General features: G+C 45.3%; 1 protein-coding gene across 1 annotated transcript in view; it reads left to right on the top strand.

The window, feature by feature from the left end:
- The first annotated feature begins 816 nt into the window (after positions 1 to 816).
- PDC (phosducin) overlaps positions 817 to 16,710 on the top strand; it is a 110,216-nt gene continuing 94,322 nt past the window's right edge. Inside the window, exon 1 of the mRNA XM_063938781.1 lies at positions 817 to 927. The gene's annotated coding sequence lies outside the window, so the exon portion shown is untranslated. The remainder of the gene's footprint in view (positions 928 to 16,710) is intronic.

Below are 16,710 nucleotides of genomic sequence, written 5' to 3'. Positions count from 1 at the left end.
CTCACACCCTATTACATTCCCCATCCTGGAAACATTAATATTAATCACCAGCAAGGAGCCTGGTGAGCGGCAGGGTTATGTAGAAGTGGACCAGGTATAGGTAGTTGCAGTAGACACCAGATTAATGCCTACAATACACGAGAAGAAGAATGTCCAAATGACAAGCAGCACAAAATAATAACAGTCCTGACAGAACCACACAACAAAGGAAAAACTGTGCATTAGTAATTTTAGCTTTTCATGTTTTTAAATTCTTTGCAGCTAAATAATTTTGTCTTTACCTCCATCCGATAGCCAGTGTTTAGACTTACAATAGTAATAGTCATGGGCTAACTATGTCCTGCTTGGATAACACAGCAAAGTTTATCCAGGTCAAAAATAGCCATAAGAAAGTGATAATACAATAATTGCTTTGTATTAGGCTGCTCTGTTGGAGCTTTATCAATATAGAACTCTTTTTATTTTATTAAATCAGGGACGTGCAGTCAGGGGAGGCAGGGGAGGCAGTGCCTCCCCTGTCATAATGACTGCAGTAATACAAAGAAGATATTTATAACACGTCCTGCGTCATAATTATCCTCTTTGCATTTTTCTAATCATATTTGCTGTGTGGAAACACAGTCAACGGTGGGTGGGAGGCAGCTGAGAGTGCTGCCTCCCACTGACAATGGTAAAGTGTCCGAGCTGGGGGGCGGGCAGGGGGCGTGGCCAAACGGAGGGCAGGAAAAGCCCATTGAAAAAACATGCAGTAGAGGCAGCAGCAGATCTGCCTCAGTGACAGGGGCGTGCCTGCATCCCACCTCAGAGCCCGCCCTTGTCAGTGAGGCAGATTTGATTGGCCAGTGACTGTGACTGTTTCCTGATGCACTCTCAGTGCTGAGTCCGGATCTCCCTCTCTCCAGGTGCTGGTCGTTTTACAGATGTGAGGTGAGCTGTCAGGGTGCACCACAGCATGGGTAGCACTGTTATCAGGGGGGAGTGGGGACCTCCGGTTTCCTGCACATGGCTACTATAGCCACGGACAGTAGTGTCAGGCTGCTGCTGTCAGGGTCAGGGATATGGCAGGAGCAGGCTGCGTGTCACTGTCTGCTCCAGCCTTTAGTTTCCCAGCCCTCAGCTGCTGCCTGTGGATGTGTGTTACTGATACCTTCTCCATTCCCACACACATGCAGCAGCAGCAGCACAGCCCTGGCTGGGGGTGGGAGGAAGACGGATGCTGGGGCTCATTACTTGTTGTTCTGTACACTGGAGTACTCATTAATTTCTTATATTTGTACTCCGTTCTTTTCTGTTCCAGTTTTTGTTTGGTCACTGGCACTGCAAGTCCTGAGTAACGGGCCCTACACACTGGCCGATTACACTAAAATATATTTCAGTGTGTATTTACCAACGATGAACGATGTGCGACCCCGCGCTCGTTCATCGTTGGTGCCGTGTCGTTTATGCGTGCAAGCCAATATGGACAATATCGTCCATATTAGCATGCATGGCTATGGGGCCGGGTGACGGGGGAGTGAAGAAACGTCACTCCCCCGTCACCCCCCCTTGCCGCCGGGGCATCCGTCGGCCGTATCGGCGGTCATGCACCTCGACTGAAAATCGTCCAGTGTGTAAGGCCCTTAAGTGTTGTTGTGAAGATGTTGTAAAAACGGATGGTACAGTATATTATTACAGTTAAATATAAATGCTGCAATATGGCCTGATTTGGCCTGGTCACCTACTGTACTGTATGTCAAGCTTATTGGTAGGGAATGCGGTTAGTTTACTGACAGTTGGGATCCTGCCCCCCGCCACAATGCCGTTGCCAGAAATCTGATTTGGTCATGATACAGACGTCCAAATCCCGACAGTTGGTGTCCCGACCTATGTAAGTATAGTGCCACCAATAGTTTTAGGGTCAGCAGGGTTAGTTTAGCCTCCCCTCCCCCCCAGGGAGGTTAGGGTTAGGCTGCAGGGAGGGGGGTTAAGCACCCACGGAGAGGGTTAGGGTAGCGCTGCGGGGGAGGGAGAGTTAAGTTTAGTCAGCGGGGAGGGGGGTTAGGTTTAGGCAATGCTGCAGGGATGTTAGGGTTGGGCACTATAGGGGCAGGTTAGGGATAGGCTGCGTGGGGAGGTTAGGCTGCATGGAGGAGAGTTAGGCACACACGGAGAGGGTTAGGGTAGCGCTGTGGGGGAGGGAGAGTTAAGTTTAGTCAGCGGGGTGGGGGGTTAGGTTTAGGCAATGCTGCAGGGATGTTAGGGTTGGGCACTATAGGGGCAGGTTAGGGTTAGGCTGCGTGGGGAGGTTAGGCTGCATGGAGGAGTGTTAGGCACCCACGGAGAGGGTTAGGGTTAGGCTGCAGGGAGGGGGGGTTAGGCACCCACGGAGAGGGTTAGGGTTAGGCTGCGGGGGAGATTAGGTAATGCTGCACAGATGTTAGGGTTAGGCACTATAGGGGGAGGTTAAGGTTAGGCTACGGGATTGGAAAGGGAGGATTAGGGGGTTTGAGAGAGAGGATAATACCCCCTAGCTGTATGTTGGTGTAAATCAAGTTATGTTATTAGCCAGTGCCTCCCCAATCATTGACCTCACCGCACGTCACTGTATTAAATATATTGCAACGTTTTACTAGTCACAAGGTGTGGCCTTGTGGAATGCCCTGTCTAGACATGCCAGCCAAGCATAGCAGTGGGAGGCAGTAATGCTCAGCCAGGCCTTCAGATGGTCAGTTTGGCCCTTCCAGCATTTGGCAGAAATGCCAAATGACCAGTCGAGCTGTGCACACTATTGTACTACTGGAGCATGATTTCATTTTAGTCATGAATACATGGTTGGAGACATGTGGGAAATCAGAATCACAATCAGAATTCTCTTTATTGCCAAGTATATTTGCACAGACAAGGAAATAAACTTGGTGAAGTTGGTGCATAAACAAAATATAACAAAAAAAAGTACATTGAATATAAATGTAATAATTGCACTTGTATAAACCAGGGGGGGTAGGGTAAGGGGGTAAGTCCAGAGGCAGAACTACCATTGGTGCAGCAGTTGCATAGCTCCGGGGCACATGAGGACAAAGAAGCCCACTTATGGCAAGACCAACAATGAGTTATCCCCTAACCCTCCCGCAGGCCATTTTGGGCAATGTCGGATGAATGACCCAGTGCAGAGTGCAGGGTGGGCCCCACTGCCCGAGGGACCTGCCCTTACCTTAGGTAGCTAGGGATGACCTTGTGTGTGCTGAACTGATAGAGAAGTACTGCCACCTATCAAAGCTGATAATCACAGCCACTTACTGCTTCAATTAACAGACATCTGTACACTTATTATTGATTTACTGCTGTCCGTGGATTAAAGGCAGCTCACAACTTGTGTAAGTGGTACTGTCAGAGTCTGCCTCACCGAGTGCCAAACTGAGGAAAGCACAAGGGGCGGGGGCTCCTATCACAGACAGAGCAGAGGTCACAGCATTCATGCCCCCACCAAGGTATATGTCCTCTTTTTTCAACACTACACAAGACATTGTTTGTACCTTTCACCCACTGCCTCCCCCTGTCACCCTCTTCTTCCTCTTACCTTCTGTTGTCACCCTCTGTCTCTCTATGTCAACCTCTGCCTCCCCTGCCTTACTTTGTCACCCACTGTCATATGGCATATTGTGAACTTGGGTTGGGGTGGAAGAGGGGGGACCGAATTATATTTTTGCACCTGGACCACCATTCACAAGTTTCGCCACTGACCTGATCTAAACTTATTCAGGAAAACAAAATGTACAAAACAATTGAGAAATGTAATACTTTCACTATCATATATTTAAATATGTTTAGAAGGGTTGCAGTTATGTGACTGGTGGTCTGGAGACCGCCAGTCACAACACCTCCCCTACATCCTGCCCCCTCACTATCTCGACGGTCGACATGCCGACCAACAGGGACTATTTCCACTTGTGGGTGTCCACGACACTCATAGAGTAGGAATAAAACCTGTGGCGAGTGCAGCTCGTCACCGAGCCCGCAAGGGGCTTGCTGAACTCGCCCCACCACCACCACCACCGGCATTCTGTGGCCGGGATCCCAGCCGCCTGTAAAGTGTTACACACCCATTTACAATGGGGGAGTTGAATCTCAATGATATTGTAGTTCTTTGCATAATCAGGTAAAGAAAAATGTTGATGTGCATTAAACAGTTACTAAACATACAGTATTACAAAACTTACCATTACTATATTGTAAAGCAGGTTTACTGAATGCTCATTCCCTGAACAATAATACAGTGACTGTTCTGTTACCACCAATGCCCTATAACAGATAGTTCTGGACAAGAGATATCAGGTATCTTTCCCTCATCTAAGTAATTTTTTAGTGCAACTTCCAATTTCATTTTGTATAGGAACAAACACAAATGTAGCAGCGCTGTTGGTAGAGTTATTCTTTTAATACTCTCAAATTTAAAAAAAAAAACACACACGTAAAAACCAGTATAAGTTCATAACACATCAGCCGGCATGATTTCACACAAATAAAATAAAAAATAAAAAATTCACAGATATTATTTAAAAATGATAAAAAGTCCATATACATAATAGATATGGTAATTCATATCTATACTCTCATATTCAGGTTGCAGGGTTCTCAATTAACGCTGCAGTCTGTATTGTTCATATGTCTTAGTTGATTTTTAAACTCCCATTAATCCTTTGTTAGGAAAGCACTATAGACAAAGATATGAGTGAATGTCCGTGCTCCTCGCCAGGAAAAAAAGAAAAAAAGGGTATATGAAGGAGAATGGTCTCCAGAATCTTCCACTCACACGTGGGAATTAGCTGCGGCATCTCCCACCTCCTAGTGCTTCACCTTATTACGGTAGCCTTATCCAGAGAGTTTACCATCAGGTCTCCCTTCTATACAGCATGCGGTTGTCAGCCAGTAAGGTGATTAGGAACAGACTGCTTACGCGTTTCTCAGCCTTTAGATACTCCAGCAGCTTCCTCAGAGACCATTCTCCTCCATATACCCTTTTTCTCTTTTTTTACCGGCCAGGAACATGGACATTCACTCATATCTTCGTCTATAGTGCTTTCCTAACAAAAGATTAATAGGAGTTGAAAAATCAACTAATGGGCCCTACACACTGGGCGATAATACTGAAAGATATGAACGATCTTGTTCATTAATGAACAAGATAACGCTCATATCTTTCAGTGTGGAGGCACCAGCGATGAACGATGCGCGGCCCCGCACTCATTTATCGCTGGTGCCCCGTCGCTTGTGCATGCAGGCCAATATGGACAATCTCGTCCATATTTGCCTGCATTGCTATGGAGCCGGGTGACAGGGGGAGTGAAGAAACTTGGCTCCCCCCAACACTACATCTCTCTCTCCCCGCCCCCCCCCCTCCCCCCCGCCGCTGGGTCGGGCAGCTCGGCGGCTGATCACAAAGCGTGTAGGGCCCATAAGACATACGAACAATACAGACTTCAGCATTAATTGAGAACCCTGCAACCTGAATATGAGGGTATAGATATGAATTACCCTATCTATTAGGTATATGGACTTTTTATCATTTTAAAATAAGATCTGTGAATTTGTTTTTTCTTTAATTTGAGTGAAATCATGCCGGCTGATGTGGTATGAACTATACTGTTATTTATGTGTTTTTTTTAAATTGAGAGTATTAAAAGAATAGCTCTTCCGACAGCTCTGCTACATTTGTATGTTTGTTCTTGTATCAGTATTGAGGTAGAGTTTCCCCCCATGAGTAGCTGCTGTATGTGGAGTTGCTAATTGCTTATACTGTCGATAAGCGCCAGGTTCTTTCTCTTATTCTTTTTCTACAGAACTGCACTTTCTAGTTACCTTCATTGACATGTGAAAACACTTTATTTTTTGGATCCTGTTCCAGCAGGTGAGGCATGTGATGAAACTTTATTACATAGCAGTGCTTTATGCATCTAATGGCTAAATGTAATAGCCTCTGAGTTCGGAGGTGCAGGAATTTTGTGCGAGTCTGCCTGTTTTTTTAAAGCAGCAATCATTTGCAAGCAGGGTCAGACTGGCCCACAGGGAAATAGGGGAAACCACCGGTGGGCCCCACTGCCTGTGGGCCCACCTCCTCCTAGGGATTAGGTTCCAGACTGTATCCTAGTGAACTTTAATGATAAATTATACATATCTTACCTTATACTGCACAGGACTATGGGCCCAGTCCATACACTCTCTTATGGTTAGGTGGGCCTCTGTAGTGGTTGGCCATACCACCACTATTGCCTGGCCACATCCTTAAGCATGGGCCCCTACCACTGTTTTTCCCCGGTGGGCTTTTCTTGCCCCAGTCCGACACTTTTTGCAAGGCAAAACCAGGTTGGTTTCACGTGAAAGATGATTGCTGCTTTAAACAAAAGGGCAGACACGCACAGAATTCTCGCACCTCCGGAACTCGGAAGCTATTACATTTTCCCGCAAAGGTTTCCTGACCATAGTCGTTGGTGGAACAGACTAAGAAAATTAGAAAATCCTGTACTTGCCGAGGATATTTTGTCGTTAACGATTTATAATCTAAATATTGTGGTGGACATTCAGTATCATAGGTGCCTAATTGTTATTAATTACCAATAATTATTATTTTTATTCATATATAATATATACACAATGAAAAATAAGTAATTATTACATGAGCACTTTAATAATGATTAAGGAAGACCGCAATCGACTGGGTGCTTGAAAAGGAAAGGACTTCCTGTTTGGTTACAATAAAATGCAGCAGCTTTCTGTGGGGGTACTCAGTTTTCTGGTGTAATGTTTAACTCTTACAACTATTTCCAGAAGCAGGAAGAAATAAGTGAAATCATTGAGTAGAATTAACATCTGAACACTTAACCAGAATGTAAAAAGTACTATAAATCTTGCATCTATTTGCATTGTGGGGGTCATTCCGAGTTGATCGCTAGCTGCTGTTGTTCGCAGCGAAGCGATCAGGCAAAAAAATCTGCATTTCTGTGCATGCATAGGCACCGCAATGCGCATGCGCGATGTACGGGTACAAAGTCCTTTGTGGTTTTGCACAGGTTCTAGCGACATTTTCTTTCGCACTGGCGGCCGCAAGAAGATTGACAGGAAGGGGGCGTTTCAGGGTGTCAACTGACAGTTTTCAGGGAGTGCTTAGAAAAACGCAGGCGTGCCAGGGAAAACGCAGGCGTGGCTGTGCGGGTGTGTGACGTCAAAAGCCAACCTTCCAACGTTAGAATCAACGCACACGAAGAGTAAGTACAGGGCTGGTCTTGCTTTGCACAAAATGTTTTTTGCAGGCGCTCTGCTGCACAAGCGTTCGCACTTCTGCAAAGCGAAAATACACTCCCCGGTGTGCGGCGACAATGCGTTTGCACAACTGCTAAAAACTGCTAGCGAGCGATCAACTCAGAATGACCCCCTATATGCGAGTAGCTGCACCTTTTTTCTGAGTACCAGAACCTTTTTACATAGAATAAAAAAATTACTGGAATGCAGAGAATAAAAACGTTTCTTCTCCCGGCTCCCACTGACTTTGGCAACTCTTTAGATTAGTTCTTGCTATGAATAAAGTGCCTAATTCAGAGTTGATCGCAGCACCAAATTTGTTAACAGATGGGCAAAACCATGGGGGTCATTCCGACTCGTTCGCACGCAGCAGTTCTTCTCTGCGGTGCAAACGGGTCGGGACTACGCATGCGCGGCGTGCGGATTGCGCATGCGCGTCACTGGACAATGACGCCAGGAATGAGGAAAGTGGTCGCAGTGGCGACCGCAAGAAGACTGACAGGAGGAAGGCGTGCCGGGGCGTCAACTGACCGTTTTCCAGGAGTGGTCCAGCGAACGCAGGTGTGTCCAGGTGTTTTGAGGGCGGATGTCTGATGTCAAATCCGGGACCTGCATCGCTGGATCTGTCGCAAAGGGTAAGTAGGTATAGGAATACTCTTGTTTTGCTAGAAACTTTTTTAGCATAGCAGGGCTGCACAAGCGATCGCAGCCCTGCTATGCTAAAATACACTCCCCCATAGGCGGCGTTTAGTTGATCGCACGAGCAGCAAAAAGTTGCTACAGTGTATGTGCGATCGACTCGGAATGACCCCCCATGTGCACTACAGGTGTGGCAGATATAACATGTGCAGAGAGAGTTAGATTTGGGTGGGTTATTTTGATTCTGTGCAGGGTAAATACTGGCTGCTTTATTTTTACACTGCAATTTAGATTTCAGTTTGAACACACCACACCCAAATCTAACTCTCTCTGCACATGTTATATCTGCCCCCTCTGCAGTGCACATGGTTTTGCTCATCTGCAAACAAAGTTGCTGCTACAATCAGGTCTGAATTAGGTCCTAAGTCAGGGCCGCAATAACAGGGGTGGCAGGAGGGGGGCATCCCAGGGCCCCCACACATAGAGGGCCCCCACAGTGTCTGCAATTACCTGGACAGTGGAGTACCGCCAGTTTCATCCACCTCACCTGTACTGTATTCAGCAGCCGCCGCGAAGGTTCACTGCAGACATGTTTCGCAGCATGTTGCGTGAGTTATGTGTGCAGAGTCCAGAGGAGATCTGAAGTATTTAGCCAGGCTGCAGGGTGCAGAGGGGAATAGACAGAGGCTGCAGGAGGATCAGAGCTAGTTAGTTGACACACACACATGGGCCCCCAAAAGTTTGTTGCCCAGGGCCCCCACAGGCCTTAATCACCAATAAAGCTCAACAAGCAGTGGGGCACATGGTATGCTCACTGAAAAAGATTTAGAACAAATCCAAACTCATTAGCAGGGCTACTGTGCTCATCATATAACTACCTGATCGGGTCTGGAACGGTAGGGACTTTACCACCTTAGAAATTGGGACAGTGACAGCCCTACATTATTTAATGCTTCATTTCACCCCTTACTCTGGTAGGAGACTATTGAGTTATGTCTTCTGAATTTATTGTGTTAGTGTGTTTGTTTATTAAACTCCTCTGGTTTTAATAAAATACACTATAATTTACAGTGCAGAATCCAGTGTAATTCATAAAAGCACCCCTTCCCGCCCTCCCACGTTCCAAAGTCACACTAAACATTATCAAATTACATACACTATGGATTAACCTTTCCAGTAACATATTTTAGCACACACATACCAGACTTTACCATCCACCCCTCCCCTCACTTACCTATCCTGAGTTGCGCTATACCACATTATACTCATCTCTATCTCGAGACGGTTGGATCAATTTGGGTATAGCAGCACCACCAGTCTATTACTTACCAGATAGTGAGCACAGTGCCTAATTCAGCATGAGCTGTAACTACAACACTTTACACTAACATGCGGGGGGAGCCCAACACAGGGCAAGTCCGTCCCGCATGCTGGGTCCTTCCCCTCCCTGGCTAACATGCGAGCACTTTGCTAAGCAGTAAAGCACTCAAATGATTAGGGTAGCCCCTAGCCTTTGCAGCAGCTGTGTGTGATGTTACTCATCCACCACGGCCTGGCCCACAAATGGTCCAGACTCGCCTTCATTGTCCGGACCGTACCCCCCAAACAGTGCATCGACGGGCACAAAATGCGGCATTGACAACCCGTCACCACCCCCCGCCAGGACTTAGACTACATTCTGAAGCCAAATATCAATTTCACCACAACAGCGATACATGCTGAATCGGGCCCACAGTTCTCTACAACATAAGGTATGTGCACATTAACAGATTAGAAAGAAACAAAAATATTCTCTTATAAATACAACCTTGCCATGTTCACTAAATCAGGGAGACTAGAAAACCTGTAAAAATGCACTACACACCCTGCCATAAAATCAGCAATGTCTTACACGTGGCTGTAATGCAGGTGGTCGGGAGAGAGTTTATACACAGAGATGGGGAACTCAGTGATGGGGGTGAGAGAGCAGCAGGCAAAGTTTCATGTCTGGAGCTGAGCCAAGTAAAGGGTTTAAATCCAGACCTGGAATAGCGCCTGTGCTGGGTCTGTCTTCCTACTGTATGGTGCTGCTGCTTGCTAGACTGCATGCATTGTGTGGCTCCTGCCACATCACCGACATGATGGGCACATCTTCTGTTGACACCCACAGACCAGCTGCATGCTGCTAGTGTTTAAGCAGTTTGAAGCTTGGTAGTAGCGTCCTCAGTACACCCCCCGGAGTGATCGTAGCCCGCTAACCCCTGCCACCTCATGGAAAGGGGCAGAGGCTTAAATCAGTGAGGCCCTCTGGGAAATAATTAAACCTACCCCAGTCCATTCCCGGACATAGGATAGCACCCAGCAGCCACCATCAGAGACTCCAATCCTCCCTGCACAGCGGGAAGTACTTGCTGGGGAGGTGGAGGTATAGCATTAGGGGGTGGAGTTATTCAGAACAGTGAAACAGCCCACACCACTTAGGCATACCTCCCAACTGTCCCGATTTTCGCGGGACAGTCCAGATTTTTGCGGAACAGTCCCTTTTTTTGGGACTGTCTCGCTGTCCCACACGTGGGCCGCAGTGTCCCGCGGTGGGGGAGGACAGTTGGGAGGCTCCTGTCACTGCTGCTCTGCTTAGCAGAGCAGCGATGAATAGATGCTGTGCGCGTGCGCACAGCTTCTATTCACGAGTGACAGAGGGAGAAGGGGCATGCCAGCAGCTCACAGAGTGCTGGGCATGCCCCCTTCACTGAAGGATAAGGGAGGCATGGCTTACAATCGCGGCATCACCACGAAGTCACACCTCCTTTTTGAGGTCACGCCCCGTTTTTCGGGAGCGTCCCTCTTTGAAGAAGAAGAAAGTTGGGATGTATGACTTAGGCATGAGGACTACAAAATGCCGTTGACTCTTCTTTCTACGGCTGCCGCTGCCTACCAGTGCACCAGCAGCAGCAGGCTGGTGGCCCACCAGTAATCCACATTTTCACACCGCTGCCATCCGAGACCCCAGTATACCGTTATGCAGTCTGTGAATATGATTTTGTGACATTCTATTATCTTTATTAAATGAGTAATAGTACACCCATAAGGGGTGAAAATGTTATCTGAGTACTTTTTGGTGTGGCACTTACTTTGTTACCTTAGTTAAAGGAATTATTTGTACTTTATGTTTTGGGACACCTTTTTTCCTTCTTTGCACTGGTGGTGTTTTTTGTGTGTTTTAGTATTACACTATGATTATTTGTTTTTTCTCTCGAACCGAGAGCTAACTGGCTAATCCTTCCAGTTGTATCTTCTAGTCTCAAAGACTAAGCCATGCACATGTAAGTACACACAGTCAGTACAGTGAAACTGCCAATACCTCATTATGGGGCTCAAATAGCAACGATAAAATGATAATGATCAAACTCATTGTGAATGATAAAACTCGTTGCATATGATAAATGGTGCACCAGCCAATCAGCTCCTAAATGTCATGTGTTCAGCTCCTGTCATGTGTTTGAAAAATGACAGTTGGCAGCTGATTGGCTGGAACTGGAACACCATTTATCATACGCAACAAGTTTTATCAATCGCAACAAGTTTTATCACTCGTTAATTCATTGGCCCCAGTTACAGTACATTTCCTTTGGATAAAATGTGAGTAAAAAAAAGATAGTAAATTTGCTCCTTATATAAAAACTTAAGTTTTAAGCTTTTTGATTGTTTCTTTGGATTAATTAGTGGAAGCTGTTTAGGTTTTATTTAAGTAACATTATTATTTTATTATATGCAATATTTTCCTCTACCAATTACCTTGTATCATATATTCACCAGAAATTATGACATTGGACTTGTGAAAAGCAACAACTAACACAGCTGCTTACCATGTTACATTCCTACGGCACAGTGTCGGATGGTGTATGAAAGGCCCACCGGGGAAATGCAGAAATAGGGGCCCATGTTTAAGGGTGTGGCCAGTCTCTACAGGGTTTGTGGCCAGCCACCACTGAGGCTTGGCTGACCAGTGTATGGTCAGGGCCCCTAGATAAAAATACTGTACATATAGTAAATACTATATACTGTATATAATACTATATATAAGTAAATGCATGATAATGTACCAGATCAATAACAGCAATGCACTGTAGAGAATACACCATAGTTCTGTGCAGTATAAGATAACATATGTATAATGTATAATATGGGTGGTCTTCAGTTTGCCGGTGGCCGGGCTCCCGACGACCAGCATACCGGCGCCGGAATCCCGACCACCGGCATACCGACAGCTTTTCTCCCTCTTGGGGGTCCACGACCCCCCTGGAGGGAGAATAGATAGCGTGGCGCGCGTAGCGTGCCACCGTGCCCGCAGCATGGTAAGCGCAGTGAGCCCTCAAGGGGCTCATTTGCGCTCGACCAGCTGTTGGTATGCCGGCGGTTGGGATTCCGGCGATGCTATGCTGGCTGCCAGGAGCCCGACCTCCGGCATAACATACTACACCCGTATAATACAAGTGCATAGTCTGAAACTTGATCCCTAGAGGAGAAGGTTGGCCTAAAGGCATTGAGGTCCACCGGGGGTTTCCCATGTGGCCTAGTCTCACCCTGGGCACAGTCACACATTTTAAAGGTTGCATAACCATTACCATTAAATATTTGGTGTTCACACCCTGAGTATGTATCGCTGTATTTGTAATCAATAATAGATTGAATATTACTGAATAGATTTTTACTGCTAAATCCTTTGCAGTATAGGGATGAATAAAGATGAGTAAAACTTGAGCATTTAATCTCACTAAAAGTTTTGTTCCGAAATTTTGCTGTAGCACCAGGACTGAGTCTTCCAAAAAATAGAAGCAACAGAAAATATCAGCTACACGGACTGATTTTCGAGGCAGCCTTGCTTGTTTCACAGTTTGGCACCAGATTTTAAAAATTGCATTTTTGGTGTCAGAATTTTAACAATGAAGAGACACATTGTTTCTGAAGATATAGTTGAGCCAGTTCACCACTTTTGGATTTCACAGCAAATTGCACTGATAAAGGGCAAGTTTTTTCACTGTACTGTATATATATATATATATATATATATATATATATATACATATTCTTTCCTGTGCTGCTTGGCTTCTCTCTCTCTCTCTCTCTCTCTCTCTCTTCCTCTCTTTCCTCTTGCCTTTCTGTCTCCTCTATCTCTTCATCACTCTTTTCTTCTCCTCTTTCTCCCCTCTTATTAAATCTCTTTCTTCATAAGTCTATTTATTTTATGAGCACTTGGTTTTATTGTACAGATTATCTTCAGTATTAACTTTTTAATTTTCATTTATCAGTGCTACATCTTTTTTTTCTCTCCAGTACTTTCTACTTTAGGCAATTGCAGGTTTCCCTTAGGGGAAAGTAATTCTGGATTCATAGCATTCCAGCAGTCAGCACACTTATACATAGGGCCATATTCAATAGCTGTCCGAAGCTGCCGTCTTGTCGGAAAGACAGCAGTTTCCGACAGATTTCGGTCAGAAGGGGAATTCCTGACTTGTTGGAAAACACATGGATCGGCGGAATAGTCGCCGATCCATGTGCTTCTGTCGGAAACGGGGCCCAATCCAACAGGTTTTGGCCCCCTTTCCGACAATCTCAATCCGACTTTAAAAAAAAGTTGGATTTAGGTGAGGAGACGGGGAGTGGTGCGGTGAGCTATGGGGAGCGCTGCAGCTGGCTATGGGGAGTGGTGCGGTGGGCTACGGGGAGTGGGACTGGCAGGTACCTTGATGGCCCTCCCCCAGCCAGGCACCTCTCTCCCTGCAGTGTGGCACTGGAGAAAGGCACTTGTAAATATAGATAAGATACCATTAAAACAAATGGGCGAGGGAAATACTAAGCTAACATGTATGCTTGCGAAAGCAAGAAGCCCATCAGGTAAAATGGGGGAATTGGAATGGCTTGTATCAAAGTCTTAGTATGATATTACAGGTATTACGGAAACATGGTAAGATGACTCTCACGACTGGGTTGCGAATTTGGAGGGATATTCTCTTTTCAGGAGGGATAGGGCTACAAAAAGGGGAGGGGGGGTATGTCTCTTTGTTAAACCATCTCTACAACCAAACTTAATAGATGTTATTTATAAGGGGACTGGAGATAACGTGGAGTCGCTATGGGTTGAAATCACAAGTGGGGGCAGTGAAGCAAAGAAACTAGTCATTGGCACGTGCTACAAGCAACCGGATATTAGCATACATGAAGAGGAACAACTCTTGCAGCAAATTGAAAAAGCTGTGGGAATGGGGGACATCCTAGTGTTAGGGGATTTTAACTATCCAGATATACATTGAAGTAACGATTCATGTGTAAAAATTAGGAGCAGCAGGTTCTTAAATACATTAAAGGATCAATACTTGTCTCAATTAGTCGAGGACCCAACTAGAGGTAAAACTATTCTGGACCTACAGTAGTTATTACCAATAATGTGGACATTATATCAAACACATAAGTTGGGGAGACCTTGGGAAACAGTGATCACAATATGATCACATTCAACATCAGTTTCAAGAAACATAGCTATAGGGGATCAACCAAAACATTAAACTTTAGAAAAGCTAACTTCAATATCCTGAAACGGGCACTAAACGAGATTAACTGGGAAGTTTTGTTTCATGGTAAAGACACAACGTAAATGTGGGATGCTTTAAAAGGGTTGCTTGATAGCAATATTCACAAATTCATTCTTATAAAACGCAGGAGTACTAAACACAAACCAATGTGGCTTAATAATGAGGTCAAAGAAGCAACGGCTAAAAAGAGGCGTGCTTTCAAAGCATTTAAATCTAATGGAGGGGAGGAGTCATTCCAGTATTATAAGGAATGCAATAAAAGACGCAAAAAAGTAATAAGAGCAGCTAAAATTGAAAACGAAAAGCAAATCGCTGTAGAGAGTAAAACCAATCCTAAAAAGTTTTATAAATACATAAACAGTAAAAGGTTAAAGAAGGAGAACGTAGGCCCATTAAAAAATGAACTGGGAGCCTTGATTAATGATTACAAAATAAAAGTGGAAATACTGAACAATTTTTTTCCCTCAGTATTCACCAGGGAGGATGAGACGGTGAGAGTAGTGCATAACGATAGTGAAGGTAATGACTCTTGGCATGATGCTTGTTTAAGTGAGGAAGTATGCCTGGAGAGACTAAGCAACATAAAGATTAATAAATCACCAGGCCTAGATGGTTTTCATCCGAGGGTTATTATGGAGCTTAGGTCACAGCTAGCAAAACCCCTATACTTGATTTTCTATAGTTCAATTAGATCAGGCATGGTACCAAAGGATTAGGGGGAGGGATGGAGGGAGGAACATTTCAATCCTGCCCATTAATTTTTATTGTATCTTTCTTGTTCTGTAGAGCCTGTAGAGAATGGCTCTTGATCTTGAGTACAACTTAGCAAATGCATCTGATCTGGTATAGCTAGTAGACAGACACCATTATTTAGACAACTGAAAACAGTGACTTAATAGGTTAAATCCCTTTTTTCACTAAATACTTCAACAAGGGTTAGAAATGAACATTACCATTAACCAGCTATTAGCAGAATTCTTACTTGCCCCAGATAATGTCTGCGCCTAAGCCATGCAGGAAAACACAAACCACAATATTATGGAATCACCTGAGTATTGGAAGCAAGCAGTGTAGATTTTTTAAGAGGGAACTATGGGCCTAATTCAGACCTGATCACTGCTGAGCATTTTCACACAGCAGCCAATCAAGTCTGAACTGCGCATGCGCCGGCGCCCCAGTGCACCGGCGCATGCCAGACAGCCGATGTCCGTCTCAGCCCTGTGATCACCTCCGCCTGATTAACAGGCAGAGGCGGTCGCTGGCCAGGAGGAGGTGGCCACAATTTTTGGGGCGCGGTCCGGGCAATGCAGGCGTGCCCGGACCAAGTGAGGGGCGTGCCGCGGTGTCTGCATGACGTTACACGCAGCCGCTGCGACCCTGACAGCGATGACCCTGCCAGCGTGCAATGCTTTTGTACTTGTGCGGCGCAGTGACGTGCGGTGAGGTGAGGCAGGTGAGGCAGAGCCTTTTCTGTCATACTAACGTTTGTGCCAGTTTTTACTGTATAAAGTATATAAAAAAATACAAAGAATATGAATATGAAATATCTTCTTTGCATTATTCTAATCATTTTTATAGCCAAAACTCTGGAGTAAAAAGTCTATGGCAGGTGGCAGTGCCTCACCTGGCTAACTTTTCCGCACATCTCTGATCTAAACTCACCAAATTTCCAGGCTTTTATACTGCTGCACCTGTGTATAATGCCCAGATGTACGCTTTGGATCATATATTGCATGTAAATCTGGCTCTGGTGCTAGGCAGTGCCTCCTGAGCTGTTTAGCTCACCGCACGTCCCTGGCGCCTGCGGCGGACCCCTGCATGTCTGGGAAGCTGATCATAGATGTGCTAAATATAGCACTTCTACGATCAGGTCTGAATTAGGCCCAATGTGTACACTCATCCATTTGTCAAGAGCATTCTGCAAGATTATCCAACTGACCACATCAACATCCACCATTGCTTAGTAGTCCATTGTTTGTGCACCTCCGCCCACTCTTTACATTTACTGATGATGCTTTTTCCTTTTAGCTGCATACTGGTCACTGAAACTAGTGCTATATGAACCCCAACAGTCACCCATTCTTTAATGCTACTGAAGTCTCCATTTGTAGCCATGGTAGCCATAATTGTAGGCAGCCAGGACAATCCAGCATGTTTTCATGCTGGGATGTTTTTTATTTTATGAAAGCATGAGTACCTGCATGGAAGTCATTGCTCTTATTATGCTTAG

This window comes from Pseudophryne corroboree, chromosome 9, assembly GCF_028390025.1.
Source record: "Pseudophryne corroboree isolate aPseCor3 chromosome 9, aPseCor3.hap2, whole genome shotgun sequence".
Classification (NCBI taxonomy): Eukaryota; Metazoa; Chordata; class Amphibia; order Anura; family Myobatrachidae; genus Pseudophryne; species Pseudophryne corroboree.
The sequence above is the reverse complement of the archived record's forward strand: the minus strand, read 5'-3'. Positions and strand labels throughout refer to the sequence as shown.